We start from the raw sequence: 23,582 nt of genomic DNA, 5'->3' as shown, positions 1-23,582 counted from the left end.
TTTCCAACATGTTTCCCAGTCACTTTGATCCAATTTTGAGGTCATCCAGATGACCCCTCAAAAGGACTCTACTTACTGATTTATTATGCGATTTAGCAATGGTATCTAATCTAATGAGAGCGCTGGGACTTCAAGGGGCTTCCAAAAATCTGTTTGGAAGAATAAATCCATGATCCTTATAACAACCTAAAAGCTATAAGGTCAAATATGTAATACTTTCAACAACTACTATGTATTATTGCTAGTGAACTAGTATGTACAGTTTTACAGACAGTATCACGTTTAAATCTTTGCAACCAATATACAAAATTGGTTATTATCACTTAGACAATTAAGAATTGAAGATTTAGAAAGGTTCTGCAGTTTGCTGTAGATGGTTAAGTGGCAGAGTTCAAGATCATAGTTTAGACTACCTAGATATTTTAGTTTCTACACTTCTTATTCATTCTCACATACCTGGATCCACAGACGTTTTATATAGTCACATCTTATAGATATATGGTTCAGGATGAGGAATAGGATAAACTATAATTCTAGGTAGAACAGTTTAAAGAGACCCAGTTTACTACAATAATGCAGGGAGACTTTTTCTTTTAATCCTTCCTTCCTTCCTCCCTTCTTTCCTTCCTTTTTCTTTCTTTATCTTTCTCTTGTTTTTCTTTCACCCCTTTCTTCCTTCGTTTTTTCCTCTTTCTCTTCATTCCTTTTCTTTTCCTTGTTCACGTTGAGTAATTTTCTTTTGATGTTAGGTAAGTCAACTTTTGTTAATCTGTCACCACCTCAAAATACTTAACTAGTTCTCATGGATGATCACTATAAACTGATGACTTGTTGAATTCAAAGTGAAGAGGCTTAACTACCCTGCCTTGGAGACAGAGTCCTTTTGTGATTTCAGGTTAGCTTCAGAGTTAAAGGCAGAAGACACTTAGCTCTCTCTGTCCCAGTTTCTTTCTCTTCTTTTTTTCCTCTGTATCTACTTCCATTACACTTTTTTTTCACTCTTCCTATAATCAGTTGTCCAGTGTTACCATAATGGCAATACACAATGAAAAAGCCTGTAGACAATGTCCTTTCCCTGAGTAGTTTCTCAGAAAGTGTAAATAAGCTCTCTGTACTGGTTAAGGCTGGACAGATTGCCTGGGAACTTGTGCCAACTTGACCAATTAGTATATGTTGTGGTTTGAACATGTCTTGTCCCTATCCAAATCCATGCTGATTTTTCATCCCCCCTACAAAATGATGTTGGGATATTCTAAGGCCTTTAAGGGATATTTGGAGAGATAGCACCTCACTCTTAAAGGATTCATGCCCAACTGACAAGACTGAATTAGATACATGAGAAATTGACTAGCTAGCATAAAGACAAAGCCACTGCCACAGTACTTGAACCTCTTTGAAATGTACCACTTTCCCTTCTACTTCTCTGTTCTATTGAGATGCTGTTGAGATGCACCATGCTATTTGTACCTTCCAGTTGTCAGTATCATGAACCAAATTCCTCTAATTCTTATCTAGCAACAAGTGTTTTGTTAAAGCAACACAAAAATGAACTAAAGCATTGGTCATACCTGCAGGGCAAGTCATGTAATTATGCCAAAACCCCTCTTCTGCAAGTATGGCTATGAAAAAATGTACCTCATACGTTTTTCATGTGTTGCCAGAAAGCAGTGGCACATGTATGCTGCACTTTCTAGAGAGGTTAAAAAATATTACTGTAGCCGGGCGCTGGTGGCTCACGCCTGTAATCCTAGCTACTCAGGAGGCTGAGATCTGAGGATCGCGGTTCAAAGCCAGCCTGGGCAGCAGAGACCGTGGGACTCCTACCTCCATATAAACCACCAGAAAAATGAAAGTGGCACTGTAGCTCAAGTGGTAGAGTGCTCGCCTTGAGCTGAAGAGCTGAGGGGCAGCGTCTAGGCCCAGAGTTCAAGCCCCATGACCGACAAAAAAAAAAAAATTACTGTATTTCAGGCTTTGAGGAATGAGTGAGTTGGTCTGCCCAAAGTATAGAAAAAATTGTAGCTCAGTCTAGTCTCTAAAACACTAGAAATTGATTCATGGCATTGGCAAAAATATTCTGCAGAGAAGAAGTATCCTCCTCTCAGAACAGGGAGAAAAATCTTCATTATTGTTTCTGCATGGTCTTCCTTAACAGACACATGAGGGTGAATATGCACATTTCTGAGGCCAAAGACTTTCTCAAATCTGCCTGTTGGTAGATTTTAGAAACATTTCTTACAACTTCTAAACTCTTTAATGTGTGTGTGTGTGTATTGTATGTGTATTACGTATGTTTGAGGGGGGAAGGAAATGGAAATGTGATACAAGAAAGATTACTCTAGGTGACTGAGATTTCAATTCATTCATTATAGTAATCCCTATAAGGTGTCTAGAATCAACATAGAAGTCAGCAATACCTAGTTTTTTGCATTTTTTTTCTGGTTTATTCATCACAATGTTCTTCAGGTAGGTCCAACCAATCCCACTTTATGGATAATAAAAATGAATCTAAGATTACTCATCATTAGTTCAGCCTTACCAAAATGTGTAGAAACTTAAAAGTCTTGGTCTTACTAGGCATTTACTTCCTTTCTTTGCTTCAAATCTCCCCCAAACTGGTGCTTGAATCCAGCATTCATGGCACATTCAGGAGACACCTTTTTATTTCACCTTCACATCTGGGAATATAATTCTCCATAAGAGGCATGGCTTTAGTTCATTTTGCCCTCTGGAGCTCTAAGAGGGCTCAACGCTAAAAATACAAGCCAGATGCTGTAATAGAGTTAAGTGCACCCTATCTAGAAATAACCTGAGCAAATTTGGACATTAGAAACTAGTGTTACAATTTCAAACCACTCCTCACAATTAAAACACACTGCAGGAGAAGTACACAGTAGATAACTACAAACTGTTCATGTGACAATATACCAAAAAAAAAAGTGCTTTCTGACTTCAGGAAATGTTACACAAGACATTACAGTCGCCTATGGTTACAACGTTGCTTTCACTGAGCTCATTCAATTGCCCTCACTTCGGAGTGATTCTGCGATGTGCTCAGACACAAAAAGCGGAGCTGGGATTGCTTCACCAGAGCTAACATGAGTCACCTTGGTCAACCCTCATCTGCCCTTGGCAGCTCACACCCACCTCGGAAGTTTGCAGCCAGTTTTTCCTAAGTTCACTGGTAGTTCAGGGACACAGGCACATTCAAACTAGCCTGAAGGTTAAAACTTTGCAAGTGAGTTCTACGTGGGCATAAGCCAGGAAGCCTGTGGTGCCAGGAAAGAGCATTTGAGCCTACGATTTCCTCTTTCCCAGTCTCCTTTTTACATGCAATGCTCATCATTGCCGGCTATTTTTATTCCTCTGCTGCATCTCTTTTTGGATCTAAGAGAGAAAGGAATACTCCCAGAAAAGGAAATGAGACACGTGCAGGACAGTATTATTTTCTGCTCTGTGTGTGTGTGTGTGTGTGTGTGTGTGTGTGTGCGTGAGAGAGAGAGAGAGAGAGAGAGAGAGAGAGAGAGAGAGAGAGAGAGAGAGAGAGAGAGAGAGAGAGAGAGAGAGAGAGAGAGAGAGAGAGTATAATTTTCCTGAAAGAAAAAATATCACAAAATTCCTTCCCTGGTCCTACCTAGAAAAAAAAAGTGGCCTTAGAAAGATTTAAGGAGCGATATAAAATCTTCAGAGCAAAGAGACAGTTCACACGTGAGCAGGCTCTCAGCTACCGGCACCACCTGACCAGGACCAATGGCCCAAGTGTGACGCAGAGAACCTAGAAGCCCTTCATAAGCCCTGCCAGTACAGGCCCTTCCCGGCTTCACCGGGTCCCCACAACCCTTTGCCTCCACCCCAGGCCTTGCCCGCATCCACCTTTCTGTCTGCCTCCCCCTCCACCCAGCTGCCTAGGGACCAAAACAGAAGGAAGACAACACCCAAGTGTTTCATCCTCTCCTTCCTTCCAGCCTCTTGAATCATCTGCTAAAAAAGAGAAAAAAGAAAAAAAAAAAAAAAACAAAGCAAAACAGACCGTTTCCTACATTCCCTCTTGCGCCAACCCCGTCTCCACCCACTGCGCTAAGGACCCCACCCCAGAGTGCTCAGGTCCTGGGTGAGATGCTGGGGAAGGGTCATTGGGGACATTCCTGGTGGGGACCAGGGGACCGCAGCGCACAGCAGCACCTTGTGAAGCCCCCAGTTGAGAGCGCGGACAGCTGTTGGCCTATGGGCCATGTCAAGGTTCGGGCCCCATTGGGGACCCCACAGGTCCACCACCCGGGCGCGCGCTCCCCGCCCCCCCCCGCCCCAGCCCCTGCGGCTCCCGCGCCCCTGTCCGCGCGCACACGCGGCCCGGGCCAGCAGCACTCCGGCGGCTGCAGCGATGGGGTGGATTTTTTCTGTGTCTATATAAGGGCGCATTTGCAAAGCGTGCGACCACAGCCCGTTGTGTCACGGCTGCTCGTTATTCGTCCACCACACCAGTGAGGCTCTTCTGGCAGCTCGGATCAAGGACGCCTTGCACACTTTTCTCTTCTCCTCCTCCTCCTCTTCTCCCTCCTCCCTCCCCCCCATCCCGATCCTCCCGGGGGGGGGGAGGGTGTTCACTTTACCTGATTCTGGCACCGGGTGGGCGCCGCAGTTCTCCACTTCCTGCCCCCCCTGGCCCAGCGCTGCAGCCGGTTCACCACGCTGTCACCCGGTGAATGGAATTATTTATTTATTTATGTCCCCTGACGTGTCCTCGCCCGCTGCAGCCCGAGGAGGAGGAGGAGGAGGTGAAGGGAGAGGAGGGGGAGGGGAGGAGGAGGAGAAGGACGCAGGGTGAGGCGGAATGAAGAACGCGTTCGCGGGTGCCCCGGAGCGCGCGCTGGGCCAGGGGTGCAGGAAGGAGGACCGCGGGGCTGGGCGTGGGCTAGGCGCGGGCTGGGCTCGGGCTTGGAGGGGGGTGGGGGGTGGGGCCGCTACGGGGAGGGGAGGGTGGGTGAGAGGAGACAGACTGAGCATGCTCGGAGCCGCTGTCAATGCTAGAGGCGCTTTCTCAAGGATGGCTTGTGGCACTCCACTTCGGATTTTAGTTTTGACCCGGAGAGATCTCCGGTTCCCCATTGGCCCTGACACGTTTGGTTTTGTGTTGTGTTGTGTTTTGTTTTGTTTTGCAAAAGTCTTTGGCGCCTAACTTGGGAGGCAGGTGAGAGGTAGCTTCAGCTTGCCTCGTTGAGCAACCTCTGGAAGAGAGACTCTGGGCAGAAAGCAGAGGAACGAGAAAATCCTCATTAGGAGCTCATTGATAGAAAGGGTTGAGAGGTTTATTGACTTAAGGACTTTTGAGGGGGAGTCAGGGCTTGGAGCGGGGTGAAAGGGGGCGGTGGAGACTTCTCAGCCACCGCTTACCCAGATAAAGATAAACTCATTAAGAAGAAAGGCACACAGAACAGCCCTTGAAAGGAAAAGAAGAAACAAAAAGAAGAAAAAAAGGAAGTCATGGTGAATAGTTGCCTTTAATATTAGTTACTCCAATTATTTAATTCTCCAAGAAGGGATCCAGTTATTTGACCACAAATAATACTACTGAGGAAAATGGTCTTTCCCTCCGTTTACTGGTTTGGTTTCTTTCCCTGTCTAAAATCCACTTGTTGGGGAAGTTGGAAAGAGGAAGGGCTGAAAATAAACATGTAAGCACATATATTTTTAAAATTTCTTTAACTTGAATTGCTACTTAGAGATAAAGAAACTGCCCAGAAGAATAACTGGAGGTTTGCAATTGAGAACTTGGCTTCATGCTTTGTTTTCTGGCAGTGTGAAGGACTGAACTTAGCATTTTGTACTTGCTAGGCCCACACTCTGACATAGAGCTACAGGACTTGTTTTAAGAATTTGTAGTACAGTTTTCTACGAAGATAGATAGTCATGGTTATTAATATATTATAGATAGGAGATTGACATAAAGGTATAAAAACCACTTGGGAAGTTCACATCACCTTATTTTGCCAAAACTAGACCATGGACAGGCACAAAGCTTTAAAGTTCAGTATCAGAAGCTGCAAAATAGAAATGATGTCAACTTTTTATTGTTTTCCTAAGATGTAAGTCAGATGACACATGAAGGGACTGGAAGATGTTAAGAGAGTGTGATGAGTATGCATGTCTACAGCAATATGCTTAGACTTAATGGATCACTTAATTTATTTAAGCACTTCAAATACCATCAAGACCAATGACTAACTCCGAGGCCTAAGCCTCCTAAGCATGCCTCACACCCAGGGAAGCTCAAGTGGCAGGTCACTTGGTCCGGAGGTCTAGGGGAGTCTATTGAATGTATCCTCAGGGCTGCTCTGAGCCACTGAAGGAAGAACTGGCCACTTTGCTGGGTCTCTACTGCCATGGGTTTTTATGTTTTAGGCTGGCCCTTTGTTTCTGGCTATGTCTGATTACCAGGGTTGTCTTTGGTGACAGCTGTGCTTCTGGTCAAGGTCTGGTTATGGATGAGGGTATGGCTGGCTTGGTGATGGCTCTGCAGCCTCTCTGGGTGCGTTCTTATCTACCCATTCCATAATTCTAGCTTCTAACTTCTGACTCCTCATTTAACCTTTCACATTATTTCACAGCACACGTACATTCAATATATTTCTATTTAATAGACTAACATATCAATAACACATCATGTCTGTATTTCATAGCACACTACGTCAGTATACACTATGTCAGTTTTTAATAGCACACTATGCCAGTACACACTATGTTAACATTCAATAACACACTAGGTCAGTACACACCATGTTCATATTCAATAACATTCAATAACACACTAGGTCAGTACATACCATGTTCATATTCAATAACATACCATGCCAGTACACACCATATTAATGTTCAATAGCACAATATGCTAGTATACACTATGTTAGCACATAATGTCAGTATTCAATCATATTCACTACAGAGAGGAAACAATGTTGGTTATTAATAACTTCAAAATGTTTGGAACAAAGATGTGTTCTGAAAACCAAAAATCTAGGGCAGAATAGTCTTTAAAGAGCTGTAGTGTTTAATCCTAAAACCTGCAAATATTTATATAACACATACTAAGTATTTGAAAAGGAGAGACTGTCTAACCATGATTATAAACATTTCATCTTAAGGTTAAAAAAAGGATGATAAACTTTGGATGAAACAACATAAAGACAATCTTCAAGGTCACAAACTTGAGCATTGGCCATTGACATATTGTTCCAGCTCAGGCGTCATTTTTCTATCCTTTCCAAAAAGGAAGAAGAACAAAGATGATACATGTCCTGAATTTCTGCCCTTTGCCTTTTTCCTTCTCTTTTAATTTTTCTTTTATGCCCGCTCTCCTTTTTAGAACAATCTTTGTTCTTGGCCTGTAGTTATCCGTCACTACTGACAGCATTAAGCCATACTTTAGCAAGTTTGCTTTTTTTGTGTATGTGCCAGTTCCGGGGCTTGAACTTGGCCTGAGTGCTGTCCCTGAGTTTCTTTTTGCTCAAGGCTAGCACTCTACCACTTGAGCCACAGTGCCACTTCTGGCTTTTTTGAGTAGTTTATTGGAGATAAGAGTCTCAAGGACTTTCCTGCCCAGGCTGGCTTTGAACAAATTTGAAAAAATTTCTCTTAGATATCTACCCATAAAGTGAAACAATAATAGGAGAAAAAAAAGAATGTGATATAGTTCCCTTTTCAGAAACTCATAGTCCACAAATCAGTTCATCAGTGAGTACATGCATGACATACAAAGTCGAAAATCCTAAGTGCCAGTATTGCCACAGCTTTCTCCCCAGCTTACCTCACATTCACGAATCAGACATACAATTTCTTCTCACATCTTTCTGTCAATTCTCATTCTTTAAACTTCAACCTATATCAAACTTCTCTAAATCTTTCACCCCCTTTAGGGCCAGCAACTGGATCATCAGTTTGGTAGCATTTCATGGACTCCTTATTAACCCATGAAGATTGATTCTAACTTCCTTTATAAAATAGTTTCTCATAAAATACAGTTTATGCCTCAGTTTGGGTTGTGATTTTTTTTGGCTTCACAATATTCTTTTACCAGAGAAAATATTTTTATCTGCTTGTCAATCTTTTAGGTTATTTGAAAACAAAGATGGTTTGAGCACCAGTGGCTCATACCTGTAATCCTAGCTATTTAGGTGGTAGAGATCAGGAGGGTCATGATTCTAGATCATCCTAGGCAAAAAGTGTGAGGGTGGTGGGTATCTGTCAACATAGCTACTGTTGGAAACACAAACAAGCAGATCAAATTCCTGATCCCAATGAAAACTGAGACCTCTTCTCAAAAATAACCAGAATCCAGGCTTGTGGCTCACTCCTGTAGTCCTAACTACTAAGAAGACTGAGAGCTGATGATTGAGGTTCAAAGCCAGATGAAGTAGGAAAATCCATGTGATTTTTATCTTTAGTTAACTATCAAAAAGCTGGAAGAAGAACTGTAACTCAAGTAATCAAGTGATAATGCTAAAGCCTTGTGCACAAAAGCTCAGGGTCAGCACTTAGGCCCTGAGTTCAAACTCCAGAACCAATACACACATACACACACACACACACACACACACACACACACACACACACACACACACACACACACACACACACACACACACACACACACACACACACACACACACAGAACAGCAGGGTTTGAGGCATGGCTCAGGTGGTAGAACACTTGTTTTGCAAGTGTGAAGTCCACTATTCCCCACCCCACCCCCAAATAAAATAAAATAAGAATCTTCTCTGAAATCTTCTAGTACCCAGCACAAATTCTGACTAATAGAAAGATAATAATGTAAGGTTCGCCTCTGGATGGGGAGCAGACTCCACCCTCCTCGCAGCAAAGTCTCCACCCAGTACCTGCGTTACCTAGGCAACTGGCACACCTGGAAGAGGTCACATCTGCATCTGCTGAGGTCACATCTGAATTTGATGTGGCCACACCTTTCTCCACCCATATCCTAGATAAGGCCTAGCCCAGGCCCTGACGCTCTTTCTCGCTCTTTCTCAGCTCTTTCCTTCTCTTCTCTTTCCCAGCTCTCTTAGCTCCTTTTCCCAGCTCTCTCTCTTTCCCTGCTCTCTTTCCCAGCTCTCTTCTTTCCCATCTCTTTCCCACCTCTTTTCCCAGCTCTCTCTCTTTCTCAGGTCTTTCCCAGGCATTTCCCAGCCTTGTGGAGTGCCAACCTGGCCTGGTCCTGGCAGGTCTACTGAATAAACCTACCCCTTACCTGAATACCACGTGCGTGGTGCTGTTCTTACTTGGCTACCTCTTTTTAAAAACCTAACAAATAATGTCTGGTTCTTGGTGCTCACAAAACCCATTGTCCATATCGCTCCTTATTCCTTGGCTTCCTTCCTACTTATATTGGAAGCTTGTATTTTTACTTCCCTTAAAAAAAAAATCGGTCGTGGGGCTTGAACTCTGGGCCTGAGTGTTGTCCTCGAACTCTTTGGCTCAAGGAGAATGGACTACCACTTAAGCCACACCACCACTTCCAGAAGCTTGTGTTTTTCTAAATACTAGAGTATGAGTTGAAATGGCTTATAATTTTTAGGTAATGGGAGTTAAGGCTTCCTGGACTTACTTCTGCCTTTCTTCCTTGCAGTACTGTATTTCTGATGGAGTAATGACAAAATGGAATCGCTTGAAGAAAAACCAGTTAGCTTGTGTAAGAGGAAAATGCTGAAATTTTACTCTTTATTTAACATGAAAACATATTCTGAACAATATAGTCTTTAATAAGATTTTAAATAATGATGGCATAAAACCCCAATGACATGTTACATTTTTGTCAATGCTTTAAAATGCTCTTGAGACTAAAACTAAATAGATAACGCTCATGACCTCCAAACTCACATAGTAGCCTTTGCATAGCAATACACCACAAGACCAGAGTAAGCTTGCCTATGTGTAAACTGCACACAATAGATTTGTTTTCACTGAGGACAAAAGGTTCAATGTCCTAATAGTCCTATCTACCAGAGTGGGAACAAATGTACACCTACCGTCCAGTGGCTGCCCACTGCGATGGAGATTGGAGCTGACTAGCAGCTGTGAATGTGATTGCTCTGACATGCTTTCGTCGACTGCACAAAGAAGCAATGGCATCTGGGCACTGCTGCTGCCTTTACATTTTCAGCACATCTGCGTGGATTACGTTGGAAATATCGCCTGTGGAAGCCTCACATAGGATTGGGGGGAATGCAAATCCAGTGTGGTTTTATAATGCATTAAAAAGACTAAGCCAATGGCATTGAACATGGCTGTAGGCTATGCTTGTCAATTAAAATTATACAATAGCAAAAGTAGGGGTGTGTGTATATGTGTGTGTGTGTGTGTGTGTGAGAGAGAGAGAGAGAGAGAGAGAGAGAGAGAGAGAGAGAGAGAGAGAGAGAGAGAGAGACAGAGAGAGACAGAGAGAGACAGAGAGACAGAGAGAAAGAAAGAAAGAAAGAGAGAAAGAAAGAAAGAGAGCAAGAGAGAAAAAGAAAGGGGGGCAGGGCAGTGTCCTGGGGCTTGAACTCAGAGCCTAAGTGCTGTCCTTGAGCTTTTGTGCTCAAAGGAGAATTCTACCACTTGAGCCACACAACGACTTAAGAGCTTTGGGGGATTAATTGGAGATAAGAGTCTCAAGGACTTTCCTGCCAGGGCTAGCTTCAAACTGCAGTCCTCAGATCTCAGTCTCCTGAGTAGATACAATTACAGACCTGAGCCACTGGATCATGGAACAAGTGATTTTTTGTTGTTGTTGAAAGAAATAACTTTTAGAGCCCCCCAAATAGCTCAGTGGATTATGTATTAACCCTCTAATCTTTTTCTAACTTTATACTTCATTTATTATTATGCATAAACTAAGCTGAAAGGGTGCTAGTCTTGTATACATGATTCATCTGAATATTCTGATTATTCTGAAAGCCCAGAGAAACTTGGATTTAAAGTTTTCATCATATACTATAACTTTTCAGACAGAGTCCTTCTAACCAGCTGTCTTAAGAGTATTTAATACTTAGTGAGTGGCACTGAATGAGTCTATGATTGAATAAAGTATCTAGGAACCTAGGTGGCTTTAGTACCTTTTACTGTACATATGGTCTAGGGAAGGAGGTCTCTTTACTTTGCAGTCCTTTAATTTGAGTCCATTAAGAATTAGCTTTCCTTTCTAAAGTCCTATAATACCTACAAGTAATCAAGTACTTCAATTAAAAAAATTATATAGATTTTTTGCACTGTTAAACCCCTATTAAATATGCTTTCTGAAAATATTAAAAGTATTTTTGATAATTAACTTTACTTCTCCTATTTTGCAAAACAATACAAATTGAGATGATTGATGAAATGTGACTAAAATTTATCTGCTTAGATTCTAATCTTTGTGTAACTTGCCACAGGCCTACAATGTCCTTGGAGGGTTAGCTACTGCGTTCACTAACATAATATCTTGTAAGTCATAAGAGAGTTTCCTGACAAATACACTCACCTGCACATTGCTTGGTTAGTTAAGTTTTTGGCAACAGTTGCTTTGTTTCCTTGTTTAAAGTTGTCACTTTACACTGTTTTTTTTTTTTCTCCAGCTTTCTATCTGCCAGGATTTTTGTCCTCTTCATAATGCAAGTTAATTTCTTAATACTACTTAATTTTTATGGGAATTGAATGATGGCGATGACTAAGTATGCCTTGTTATGATTTAGTTTCATGGTATATTCTCTATGAGTTCTATAACAAGTATAATGTGGGTTTCAGGTTTCTTGGTTTGTGCCTTTGTTCTTTGAAGCTGAGATTTGAACTGGAGCCTAACAATGGTAGCCACTTTCAGTACTTGCATTTTGTTTGTGTTTTCTTAAATTATCGGAACTTCGTTTGTCAAAATAGGCCTAGCATTGTGGCATTTAAAGACAGTTTGGGAATATTTGTCTTTATTGAGTGGCATTCATTGATCTGACTTTTTTTTTAAGTTAAAAAATGCCCATTTATTATTTTACAGATTAGAAGTCTGGAGAGAGCCTAGCTGATTCTCTGCTCAGGAGACTATCACAATCAAACGAGGTATTTCCTAAAATGAATTCTCATCTGGAGCTTAGAGTCTATGTTCAAGATTGCCAAGCCTGTCAGTAAAATTTATTTCCTTGTAAGACTGAGAGTCCGTTTTGTTGTTGTTGTTTATATTTTGGGGGGGTTGTTTTGTTTTGTTTTGTTATTGCAATCTATGGAAAATTTTTTCTGCTAGTTGCTGGAGGCTACATGTAAGTTTCATTCCCACAAACCCCTCACAACATGGCATCTGACTTCTTCAAAGCTAGGAAGAGAATGTTACTGTTATCATCAGTGATGCAGTCTGGTCTGCCACACTCCCAGCCATAATAATAACTGCACCGTCTCCAACATGTCCACAAGTCCCAGAGCCTGTCACCCAAGGATGGTGAATCATACCAATAATGATCTACATACCCATAACGGTCTACATCATATATACCAAGCCTTTGTACATGATTCATAATTAGACTCTCCTCCCACAATAGAATACAGATGAAATTCTGATGATAATGAGAATCTCATTCTGGCACAGTTGCAATTTTCATAGTTGCTTAATTAAACTGATGCTAGTTTTATGAGGCTGGGGGTTCATTTCTGTGATATCAACATTTTCATTTTCAGTTTGTTACCTGAAAATTCATATCTCCATTTTTTCATTAGGCTTGTCCACAACGAAGAATGATCACTGATTTGGTTTTCCTCATCATAACGGTGTTGGTTTACCCTATTGCAGATGCTAAATAAGGAGTATTTTATGTCCTATTTTGTATTTGACTTCTTTGGAACTGCGTGTCTTTTTAAAAATTGTCTGTGGATTGTAGGTAAGTAACAGTAGATTGTTCCTTTCATTGTTGGGTAGTATTTAATGACTGAAAATACCTACCACCATGTTACAATTCACAACTTGATGGATAATTAGATTCTAGTATCAACATCTGTGATTAATTTTGTGAGCATGGTTTAAAACTTTGATTTTTTTAAATACACAAAACCTATGGGATTTATTACTTAAAAAGCAATATAATTTCTGAAATAATTATAAAATTAGGCATCTCTATGGATGAATTTAGGCCTAGTTGTCCATTTCAGTAATGCAATAGATTGGCACCAAAAAGCTACAAAAATGTTTAAACCTTACTTTCTTCATAAGTAATACAAACTACTTTGGCCATTATGAAGGATTGAAAAGATAATATAAATGAAATTGCTTTGTAAATTATGAAGCTCAATAAAAATAAAAGATGACATTATTATATATAACATATGTACATATTTAGGAAATGGAATAGCCCATCAGAAATAAAATAAAGTAATGAAAGCTTATTTCATTCATCATCTTAAGAGACAAATCGAGTAACTGGAAAAAATCCAGAAATAGCTTTCTGTAGGAAAATTAATCACTTCATTGCATCGTACTTCAAATATCCTTATTAAAATAAGATAGATCTCTCTGGTTGACTATAAGAAGAACAATTTATCATTTAGGAACTATAGATACAGTTGTTGAGTAATGGAAAGAAAATATCATCTCCTGTCACTCAATCATTGACGAATGAATTTCTTTCCCATAACCAAGAGATAATTTTATCTCTTTTCCACTCAAGTATATAGGATTTTCAAAGGTTATCCCTCTTTTTATTTGAAGGATTTTGTTTTCACCTTCCTTTCTGCTGCAGTTACTATTTTGGTATAAACAGAACCATAGCAGTACACACCAACCACAGTCTTATCAAGCTCATTGGTTTTGTTTGCTGAACAGGAATTACTGGTCTGTCCTACAACCCCTGCAGCCCCAGCTGGAAAGACTAGAAAACAAGAACACAACTGAATACTTCTTCAATCACAGGTCTACTTGAGCAAGTGTAATGCAGGCCTAGGTTCCCCTGCGTGTCCTTGTTCTGTTTCCCACTGGAAAAAAAAAAACAAAAAAACAAACTTCTCTACTTTTGAGGCTCATTTGATTAGATTAGATTGGTGCCAAATGGACAATCTCCTGCCTTTAACCCTAGATCCTTAAACTCCTTTTTGTTCCCTAACAACATAGTCACAGGCTTTACGGCTCAAGGTATGAACACCTTGGGGAACATGTTCTACCTACTATAAAGGAAGATAAATTATGTTCTACCTCTAGATGGGGACTGGCAGGGATAGATGGTTGAAAACAGAATGGGAAATGTGAACACTTTTAAAAAACATGACTTGCTACATTGTCTTAGTCTAGTTTTGGTTATTTTAACAAAAAATACCTGAGGATGGGTACTTATAAAGAAAAGAGGTTAAAGTCAACCACTGGCTGTTCATTTATATAATCACAGATCATTAGAAGACTGAGAATGGAAGGACTGTAATTCAAGGCTAGCCTTAGAGTAGTACTTGCAAATCTCCTTTCCAACAAATTACTGCATACAGTGGGACACACACACACACACACACACACACACACACACACACACAATCTTAGCTACCATGGAATGCCTAAAATAAACAGATTGTGGCTCAGGTATATACCTGGGCAAGAAGTGATATGCTAGCTAAAAAATACCAAAACAAAAGATAGCTGAGGTTAGAAGTTCCTGAATTCAAACTCTAGTACTGGGAAAAAGATAGAGAAGGGGTGAGGGAGAGAGAGTAGACGGAAAAGAAGGAAATCAGGTACACAATCATAGAGATTCAAAAAGATCTGCTAACTTCTAAAAAGAGTCTTCCACTGACATCATATGACATCATGGTGAGTGCCTGGAGAGATTACATGACCAGAAGCTGAAGAGATTCAGGGGCCAGAGTTGTTCTTTTAATTAATTGCTTTCACAAGAATTAACTGGGGTTCTATGTCAACTACTTTAATCACTTCTAAGGACAATGCCTCCCCAAAACACAAACAAATATCTGTCCCCAGACCCAGATCATAAAGGTTCCCTACCACACTGAGAACAAACTTCCAACATACCAATCTTTCAGGGACAGCTCAAGCTATATCTATGTTATAGCACTCTGTCCACCTCAGCTCTTTTCCTGTTATACTTCCTCTGATTAGAAACCAGTACTAGAATGATCATAGAAACATCCGGCCTAACAAGTGGACTCCCTTATATTTTCCACCAGGAAAATCAGATCTGCAGTTCAGGATGAGCAACAGGCAGTTTGTTATTTGTTGTAGGTATCTTGTTTGGGCTATATTTCCTGTATTTGGAAATTGTATGCCATGTGGCAGGCACAGCTGTGATTCTCCATACTCCTCTGAAAGGACTTCCAGGCCAATTTCAATGTGGTTAGCTGGCAGCCTCCACACGTCAGCAACATTAAGTTCTGCTTTAGCTACCAGAAGTCATATCTGATACCAGCTCCTTCCGCAGAGTGCTTGCATTTCACAATGAGAGAAAAAGAGTAACAAGCAGAGACAGAAAAGAAGTTTTACTTGGAGGAATTGGCTGACACACGGTAAGTAGCTAGAAAATCTGAAATAGACAGGGGCAAGCTATCATTCTTAAGTCTGAAGGCAGCATTCTAGAGGCAGAATTCCATCTTCCCCAAGAGATCTCAGTTATGTCAGTTTAATACTGAGCAAAATGTTGGTCACACCTAAAATATACCTTCACAACAACTCCAAGACTAGTATTTGACTGAACAACTGGTACTATCTAATTGACACATAAAATAAGCCATCACATTGATTTAAGCAATGCAAAAATAACTGAATTGACAATCATAGATGGTGAAGGAAAAACATTAAAAAACAATCTCAGGATGTGACGCTATAGGAATACACACACGCGCGCGCGCACACACACACACACACACACACACACACACACACACACATCTTCACAAAAAAAAATTATAACAGCCAGGTATCGATGGCTCACGCCTGTAATCCTAGCTACTCAGGAGGCTGAGATCTGAGGATCATGGTTTAAAGACAGCCCGGGCAGGAAAGTCCGTGAGACTCTTATCTCCAATAAACCACCAGAAAACCAGAAGTGGCGCTGTAGCTCAAGCAGTAGAGGGCTTGCCTTGAGCTGAAGAGTGCAGGGACAGTGCCTAAGCCCAGAGTTCAAGCCCCATGACTAACAAAAAATAAAAAAAAATAAAAATAAAAAATTATAACATAATTATAATCTACAGGGAGCCTTATAAAGCACGGCATTTAACAAAGCCATTAGGAACGTGCTGGCCAGAGAGGCAAAAATTCAATGTATATCCTACAAAATTAAGAAGAGTGAGGGTAAGGAATATGTAGGGGAGAAATGCATTGTATTCAAAAGTGCTTTGTTAAATGGCAATGCCTTGTACAACTGCTTAAAGATCATAAAAACAAATATTTTTTTTAAAAAAGAGAGGGAGAAGCATTATTAAGATGTTCACAGTGACCATTCTCCTTGGTTCAGAAGTGGTTGGTACCCACCATGGCTCACTGACAAGGCTGCTGAAGCCCTTGGCCAATGTATTTCAGGACTAGCACCCACTGGAAATTAGGACCCTGCAACTATGGAGATGTCCAAGAAGCTTGCAAATCCTTGGAGGAATCATCAAGAGCATTATTGAGATGATCAGTGTGACATGAAATGCTGAAGGACAAATGAGAAAGTTGGCAAGGATGCTACGCATCTTGAACCAGCAAAAGGTAGATTATTGGGAGGTGAAGCAGAAGCAATCACTTCATTATAAAACTATCATAAAGTCCTAGCATCCAATCCTACACCAGGTTTTGTTTTTTCATTGTGGTTTCTTTTTTAATCGGGGGATGGGCAGTCCGGAGGCTTGAACTCGGGGCCTGAGTGCTAGCCCTATGCTCCTTGTGGGCAAAGCTAGTATTCTACCACTTGAGCCACAGAGCCACTTCTGGCTTTATCTAAGTAGTTTATTAGAGGTAAGAGTTACCTGGAATTCTATGCTTCCATCAGAAAGAATGATACCATCCATTTGAAAGGAAATGGAAGGATTTGGAAAAAATCATATTAAATGAAGTAAGCCAGACCCAGAGAAACATAGGTCCCATGGTTTCCCTTATTTGCAATAATTAGTATACGTGTAGGATACTCTTAGCAGATGAGTAAAATAGCACAATAGCTATGTGCATATGACTACATAAGATAATGCTAAGGGAAATGAACTCCAAGATATGGACACAAGAGGTTTTTCTTTGCTGTTGTTGTTTTTAATGTACCATGTGATTTTTTTTTGGTTTCTTTTGTATGTTCTTCCCCCATGGTATATCACCTATTATCATTGTATTTTATTTTGGTACCCTGCTATTGTATATACATTTATTTGAATTAGAGAAGGGAAGGGAAACAACAGAATAGTGAGACAAAGGACAAGGGGGAACCAATGCAACAGCAATGATCTGTATGACTTGGGGGAAAAGGTTGGAGGGTGGGGAAGTGGGAGAAAAATGAGAGAAGGGGTAACAAGTTTGATAAGGAATGTACTTATTACCTTACTTATGTAGCTGTAACTCTTCTGTACATCACTAAAAATAAATAAAATAAAATAAAAGTCACATGGACGTCCCTGCCCTCACTTGCTTTCAATCCTAATTCTCAGATCTCAGCCTCCTGAGTAGCTAGGATAACAGGCATGAGTTACCAGTGCCCGGCCTATGACAGTTTTTTGAAGTAGACCACTTTCATTACAGTGGCTGATGTTTCCTAGGAATCACAGTTCTGCAAAACCATTAAGCTAGGTGTCAGTGGCTCATGCCTGTAATTCAAGTTTGGGAAAACTGTGAGCAGAAGGGTCATGGTACCAGGCCATCCTGGCCAGGAGAGTCAACTAAGCTCCATGTCAGTAGAAGAAACTGGGGACGCCTTTCACTCTACATATTATGAGAAACTTAAAACAATATGAGAAATCAGACCCAATCTTAAAAATAATGAGTGTAAGCCACATGAGCTGTCTCAAGCCTGTAATGCTAGCTACTCCAAAGGCTGAGATCTTAGGATCATGGTCCAAACCCAGCCCAGGAGGAAAGTTCATGAGATCCTTGTCTCCCATTAATCACTGAAAACCTAGAAGTGGAGCTGTGGTTCAAGTAATAGAGTACTAGCCTTGAAAAAGAAAACTCAGGGACCACTGTCCCAGGCCCTGAATTCAAGCCCAAGGAACAGCACAAATAATTAGTATACAAATGATGATGGTGATGATGATGATGATGATGGTGGTGGTGATAAGAAGTGGAGAAAAGGACTGAAGCTCAGGGGTAGAGTACTTGCCTAACAAGTACAAGACTCTAAATTCAAAACACAAAACTGCCAACAAAATCAAGATAACTATTCTTAAATGATTTTCATAATGTTTTCCCACAAGACCCTACATCCATTTGTTAAGACCGAGAATATATATCTGTATTGTAATCACTAATGAACAGAGTGTATAAGTGAGTTAACCTTGACACCTAGAGATTCAATGTGTTAACCATGCTCTTTGCAGAGTTTGGACACATGGATTCTAAGTACTTATGCCCAGAGCCACCTCCACGAGTCCCCTGTGACAGTGGGCCTACTCAGTGTCAATTTCCTCTCTGAGATGAAAACACCACTATCTGAATTCTTGGACTGCTATGACAGAACACTACAGATTGACTGGCGAAACCAACAAGCATTTACTTCACATAGTTCTACAGGCTTCAAGTTCAAGACCTGGGCGCCAGCTTGGTAAGGTTTTTGCTTCGGGCCTGCATTTTACATTACCGGTAGTCACCTTCTTACATATCTGCACCTCATCAACATGGAGGAGCTCTGGTTTCTGCCTACAAAAGCACTAATCCCAAGCCATCTTCTCACCTAATTCCAAATATGTTTCTATGACCCCCCACCTCTACATAACCATCAACGTTGAGGGGCAGGATTACAACGCAGGGATTTTGAGGGGACAGTGGTATGCAATCATTATCAACTGTATAGCATTGGAAACTCCTACAGTAGAAACTCAGTCCTTCAGGCAAAAGATATCATAGTGGGAAGGCCAAGGCAAAGCCTTTGAAACTGGCAAACCCTCTTTAGACTTGATACTGGAACATATAGAATATATAAAACATATAGAATACATAAAACAAGTATCTAGTCACCAGGGCCTCGGGCATCAGGTCCACACCACCAAGTAAGCCACTAAGGTCAGGCAAGACAGTATTTGAAGGAAAGGGAAATTTAAAAAGCATAGTTGAGAGCCAGGCACTGCTGGCTCATGCCTGTAATCTTAGTTACATAGGAGGCTGAGATCTGAGGATCGTGGTTTGAAGCCAGCCCTGGCAGAAAAGTCCCTGTGAGACTCTTATCTCCAATTAACCACTCCAAAACCATAAGTGATGCTGTGGCTCAAGTGGTAGAGCCCTAGCCTTGAGCACAAAGAGGCTCAGGGACAGCACCCAGGCCCTGAATTCAAGCCCCACAACCTGGGGGGGGGATAAATAAAGCATAGTGGAGGACAAAGATAGCTAAGAGTTTGAGCTATGGCATCAGGCAGGACTGCATTTCCAAGAGCTATTGATTATCTCAATAGGTTTCCATGCTTCTCAGAAAGACAGGCCCACCAGGGTCCACCGCTAAGAACTGCTTACTGAGCATCCACAGAGAAAGGGATGCCAATATGGCGGTAGACTAGAAGGGGTAACACTCAGCTTCTCTTCCAGGAAAAGTCTGGCTGTAGGAAATGCCACCTACAGACAGCACATCTTCCACTGTTGGCCTAGCAAATTGCTTCGCCTGCATCCAGCTGCTGAATGAGGCAGGGGTAATTACTGGCCTGGTAATTTTGTCCCAATGCTGGACATCTTAGGCAGGTTGGGTTTGGGGGGACAACGGATGCACGTGTGGATCTCCTCAGCTTTCTCTAGAGTGTATTGCACGTGAACTGATGGACCTCTGGCACAGTTGGACCTCTGCCTCAACCCAGCCCTACCTACTCTCTTTCTCTAATAAACACCTGGCCCACTAAACCAGGGCCATTGTTTATTTCTGAAGGAACCACCCCGTGAGAAGCCCTTTTAGGCGGTACTCTTTTATCTTCGTCTTTGGATCCACATCGAAGACACAGAACCACAGGAAATTCCTGCACATGAAGTATGCACAGTAGCGTTAAGCCAGCAGTTAACTACAATGAAAGGAACACCAAGGTGAGCGCACAGTTCTCATACTCTTTCCCCTTTCTAAACACTGAGTCTTCTCTAAGTTCAGGCATGGTACTTTAACTTTTTTTAGAAATGGGCTAAATCTCTCACGTGTAAGTGTTTTTCTGCTTTCCGTAGCTGGCTCGTCTTTCTAAGGGAATCCTGTTGATTTAAAATACGTTATTCGGGCTTTGCAATTCACCAAAATCGCCACAAATCTTACAAATTGTGACAAATTTGATCCATCTCCTCCACCACAACCACAACCAAGAGATCAGTTCATTAGCTCTACCCTCAGCCTGTGGCTGTTCTAAAAACAAAAACAAACTAAGAAACAAAAAAACAAAAATCAAAAAACAAAACAAAACAAAAAACCTGTGTAGCTTTGTTTCTTTCTTTTGAAACTGTCTTGCCTTTTACAATCGTAACTAGTACCTTACACAGACTCTTAATTTAGTGGCATGAGAGTAATCCTCAGAAATCACTCTTTGGCAAGTCCTGGAGTACCTTCCATTCACCAGAGGTGAGTGTCTTACCTCAGATGACGTGCTAATCTAGCTGCTTCTTTGCCTGGCTCTGGGCCTTACCTCCTGCCTTCTCCAATCAGTCAAGCTAGCTCTGTCTTTCTCAGAGTTCATTGCTCTAAGGTTCTCAAACATTCCCCATGTAAAAACTGTAAACCAGAGAGAGGCTCCAGGACTCATGAACTCAAATGAGTTTATGTTTCAACTCTAGTACTTCAGCGTTTATCACCTACTTTTCCCCCTGTAAGTTTTATATTGAAATGGGCTTACGGCCTCAATATATTGTACGTCCACTTAACAAGATATATATTTGCTACTAGAACTTTTGTTAAAATGTTATCAATGATGGAAAAGATTATTTTTGGACAGTAGATATTAGTCCTAATTCATTCTCTCATGAATCTTCACTGGGATGTTTACAATAACCTTCTCAATGATTTCCTTATCTACTTCTGATCTTATTCTTCCTTCAGTATGTTACTCTTTGTAAGAAAGGGTTTCAGGGTTATCTGCTTGTGAAACATTTCCAGTGAAAGCAAAGACTGAAAAGTGAACATGTACATATCACCAACTTCCATCAATATGCTATGGAATAGGTCCTTTGGATTTAGCTCTTATCATATCTAAATATAGTCATAAGCTAGCCCTTGATAATCACTCTTCTACTTTTTTATATGGGGATGACAGTTAGTGATGATAATATTCTTAGGAATGCTAAGAAAGTGGATATAAAAGAATCCTACCATAAAAATGATAACTGTGTAAAGTGATGTATATATGCTGAATAACATACTCAGTGATGTGTGTGTGTTTGTGGGGGGTGTTTTCAAGGCATCATGGTGAACATAATATGTATATACATTTTTTATTTACAAATTTTAAAATAAGTACATTAGAAAAAAAGGCAAAGGCTACATAGAAACTATATTAGACTCTGGTATGGCATATAAAGCAAGATTCATATCTATTTAAAGTACTGGATCCATTTCCCACTGTGAAATACAATGGCAATTCTTCTGGGAAATCCTTTCAAGACATTAATATACACCCATGTTTGCTTTTCAACTATGGCAACACTTTGTAGTTCATGTGATGTTTTCCAATCTAGCCTACATTGTAATAGGAGAGGGTGGTTTTGAAAAAAAGGCAGTCATGTGCTATTTTACCTTTTGATAGTCTGAGAAAAGAGATCAGGTATGCAGCATTATTTACTTTACTGAATGAAAACATCTTTACTATTTTTTGTTTTCCTCAGGAGAACCCAAGGAGAACAATGGACAATGTCTATGATGTAAGGATGGATTAAAATATCCCCTATCTGTTTTTTTTTTGGGGGGGGAATGTTACTAAGAAGGTCATATTGATAATTAGTTCATAGTTCCAATTGATTTGCTTCAGTATTTATTTCTAGTATTTCTTATTTAAATTTCTATCTTGAAAATATTCAGTGCTTTTGAATTAGCATTCTCTTTCCAGGTAGAAATATTGTAATGTTGTGTGTAAATTCTCCAATAAAGTTGTTCCCATGTCTTCCTTATCTGCTATTACTCCCCACGGTATAACCCCTGTTTTCACTGTATTTGATGTCCATCTAATTTAGGGAGGAGAAGGGAAAAAAACAGAATGTTTAAATAGGGATACAGATTGACCCATAGTAACAATGGGTCAAGACACTGTGTTGAAAAATGAAGTTTACAATTTAGGCGTGGAGGGGGGAAGTGTAGTTGTGGGGTGGGAGGGAAGGGATGGTAGGGGAAAAACAAAGGAGGAGGCAACAATGCTAGATCAGAAATGTACTCATTACCTTGCTCATGTAACTGTAACCACTCTGTACAGTATTTTCACAATTAAAAAAACTTATTAAAAAAAAGAATTACCTCATGAGTATCATTTGATAGGCACAAAATAAAATACTAGGTAGTAATTGACTGTTGTTCCTTACAAGTTAAAACTTGAAATAGGTGATTAAGTAGTCATTGTACACAAAAGTAGACATATTTTACTGCAATTACATTTGAAGGTGCTTCTGTGAATTTAAGTAAGTATGGTGTCTTCTACTTTTTTATTTTTACTAGTCAGGTCGATCTGTAATCTCAATAATGGGATCAATGACTTCACAAATATATATTGAAATTTTATTAGATAGAGCAAATAATAGAAACAGCAGTTATTTTATTAGTACTCATTATGTGTTGGGAGTTGTGTTAAAACTTGAATGTCCATTATCTCTTTTTACATTCATAACAAACTCAGGACTTTTCTTCCAGTTTGTATGTTAGGAGACTGACACACACCGATTTTAAATGCCATGCTAATGTCACACAACCAATCAGTATTGTTGAGTCAAGATACCAGATTGCAAGCATCCTGAGGTTAATGACAATGCTGTAAGACTAGGTTCCTAGGTTGTAGGCATGGAGATGAATGAGAACCATTTATTGAATGATGTTAGATATGTTTATTTTTAATTATGTTTCTTTGTCTTTGTTTGTAATCTTCTTCTTCTTCTTCCTATTATTGTTATTATTATTATTATTATTATTATTATTATTATTATATTTTATGCCAGTACTGGAGCTTGGACTCAGGGTCTGGGCTCTGTTCCTGAGTTCTTTTGCTCAAGGTTAGTACTCCACCATTCGAGCCTACAGCTTCATTTCTGGCATTTTTGGTGGTTATCTGGAGATAAGAGTTTCAAAGACTTTCCTGCCTGGTGTAGCATGGAACTGTGATGCTGGAATCTCAAGGGTTTTAGTGGCTAAGATGACAGACATGAGCCATCAGTGTCCAGCAGCACAATTAATGGTTAATATCTTCTAAAGTAGCTTGGACTTAAAATATTTCAACATAGCTTCAACAGCTTAAATTTAATATGAGAGAATGTCTATGATTT

General features: G+C 40.4%; 1 protein-coding gene and 1 long non-coding RNA gene across 6 annotated transcripts in view; one reads left to right on the top strand and one right to left on the bottom strand.

The window, feature by feature from the left end:
* The window catches only part of Slc16a7 (solute carrier family 16 member 7), a 144,716-nt gene extending 140,018 nt beyond the window's left edge, over window positions 1-4,698 (bottom strand). For 2 of the 3 annotated variants that reach the window (XM_069987744.1, XM_069987728.1), the window contains exon 1: window positions 4,611-4,698. The gene's annotated coding sequence lies outside the window, so the exon portion shown is untranslated. The remainder of the gene's footprint in view (window positions 1-4,610) is intronic. The other variant, XM_069987734.1, reaches the window with a different exon arrangement.
* LOC138803693 (uncharacterized) lies at window positions 4,689-22,389 on the top strand. Of its 3 annotated transcripts, XR_011365010.1 has the most exons (8): window positions 9,661-9,698; window positions 11,419-11,470; window positions 12,012-12,073; window positions 12,722-12,882; window positions 13,821-16,682; window positions 18,491-18,714; window positions 20,020-20,171; window positions 21,945-22,389. It is a non-coding gene; the product is annotated as an uncharacterized lncRNA (long non-coding RNA). The 3 variants fall into 3 exon arrangements; XR_011365011.1 differs by lacking the exons at window positions 9,661-9,698; window positions 11,419-11,470 and adding an exon at window positions 4,689-4,775 and having other exon boundaries at window positions 16,512-16,682; XR_011365007.1 differs by lacking the exons at window positions 9,661-9,698; window positions 11,419-11,470 and adding an exon at window positions 4,689-4,775.
* The last annotated feature ends 1,193 nt before the right edge of the window (window positions 22,390-23,582 follow it).

Source organism: Dipodomys merriami, unplaced genomic scaffold (genome assembly GCF_024711535.1).
Source record: "Dipodomys merriami isolate MVZ:Mamm:240054 unplaced genomic scaffold, mDipMer1.0.p SCAF_10, whole genome shotgun sequence".
Taxonomy (NCBI): domain Eukaryota; kingdom Metazoa; phylum Chordata; class Mammalia; order Rodentia; family Heteromyidae; genus Dipodomys; species Dipodomys merriami.
The sequence above is the reverse complement of the archived record's forward strand: the minus strand, read 5'-3'. Positions and strand labels throughout refer to the sequence as shown.